Here is a 1,983-nt window from a genome sequence, read left to right on the forward strand (position 1 = left end):
AGTACCTTTATGCAAAGTGAAATGAAAACTCACGTTGCTTGAGAAATCACTGCTCAGAGATGGCATATTTATTCTGCAGGAACGACTCGAGAAAGAGTGATGAAGAGAAGAAATCGNAAGTATTGGTTGGCTGCCTGCAAACCAAAATTCCAGATGTCCAAGGTGAAAGCCACATCCCCGGGGCTCAGTGGCTGATGACAGCTGCCACTGTCATGTCCCTGCAGCGATTTGTGCCAGAGAGTAGCCAGAAGAGAAGGGACCAAGTTCGGTTGTTACTCCTGGGGGTTGGAAAAAACATGTGCGGTAGGGTCACAAGCACACGAGAGAACGAGCTGCAGGCTGCCCGAGCGGGGGAGGAATATGTAGGCCTACGGGCTCAACCAGGGTTGCGTACTGGAATCCCCTGGGAAGATTTGTTAATTTATTTAATTTTTGGCTTACCTGGGAAGATTTAAATCGTGCCTTTGCCAGGCCTGCGGTGCTGGAGATTCCAAGCTAACTGGTCTGGGCACCAGAGTTTTCAAAGCTCCCCAGGTGATGCCAATGTTCAGCGAGAGCCGAGAACCACTGAGTGAGGAATTCGAGCCGGGTGGTGCAGAGAGCCCCAGGTGCGGTGGCCCCATACTCACAGAAGCCATCTACACATCTACAGTCTCGGGAGTCTTGTTAGAAGCCGGGTGCTGATTCAGTTCTGGGCTGGGGCCTGAGATTTTGCATTTCTAGCAAGCTTCCAGATGATGCTAATGCTGCTGGCCCAGGGACCAGACTTTAAGGAGTGAGGGTCTCCCAACCCGTTTTACAGAGGAGCCAACGTAGGCCCGGAAGCACGGGTGAGTTACCAAAGGTTTGTGGCAGAGTTGGAACCAGGACGGCATCGCCTTCCTCCCAGTCCAGTGACCGTCCCATGCCACCTGCCTGTCTCAGGTGAGAAAAGGATTCAGCTGTGCTAGCCATCAGCGAAAATAGGGCATCGACTGATTATGTAAAGATTATGAAGATTTAGCAACACAAAAAGAGGAAAATCATGGTAGTGTGAATCAGCCTTAGTAATTGTTTAAGAGCAAAATAGGTGGAAGTCATTTATTTGCTTAAGTGACCAAACTCTGTGTAGTCAGGTTTTTTTTATATAAATGATCTATATCTCTCTCTATCTATACACACATAGATACTTTTTTCCTTTATGAAACACTATTTTATCTATTTTTTAAAAATTTTTAAATGTATTCATTTTAGAGAGAGAGAGCAGGGGGGAAGGGCAGAGTGAGAGGGAGAGCATCTCAAGCAGACTCTGAGCCGAGCGTACAGCCTGACTCGGGGCTTGATCTCATGACTCTGAGATCACGACCTGAGCCGAAACCACGAGTCAGACGCTCAACCAACTGTGCCACCCAGGTGCCCCATGAAACACCATTTTAATGAAAAGAAACCCTGATGACTGTCAGAGGGCTGAGAGTGAGATGGGGCTCTGAGCTTCGCACATCAGCCTGGCCTTCCTTGCCCCCGGAGATGGCCCTTTAAGGCCAGGAGCCCTCAGATGGACACGCGGGTGGCTCTGCTGCTGGGGTTTCTCTGGTTGATCTGTCACCACCCACAACACATTCTTTCCTTTCCTTGCCTTTTCCTTCTCCTCTTCCTTTCTCCCCCTTTCCCTCCTCCCTTCCTCCCTCTCTCCCTTGCACCCTTCTTTTCACTCATAAACATGGAATGTGTACTGTTAAAAGTCTTCCTCCTCCAACAATCACCCCACCCAATTTGGTACAAATATTTAGAATGGCTAACTCTGTTTTTTAATCCTTTGTATTTTTTCATAAATTTTTTTATTCAAGTATAATTAACATACAATGTTATATTAGTTTCAGGTGTATGGCACATGATTCCGCAGTTCTGTACATTACAAAATGCTCACCATGGTATGTGTAGTTACCATCTGTCCCATACACCATTATTACAATATTATTGATTGTGTTCCCTATGCTGTACTTT

The sequence above is a fragment of the Ailuropoda melanoleuca genome, chromosome X (genome assembly GCF_002007445.2).
Source record: "Ailuropoda melanoleuca isolate Jingjing chromosome X, ASM200744v2, whole genome shotgun sequence".
NCBI lineage: Eukaryota > Metazoa > Chordata > Mammalia > Carnivora > Ursidae > Ailuropoda > Ailuropoda melanoleuca.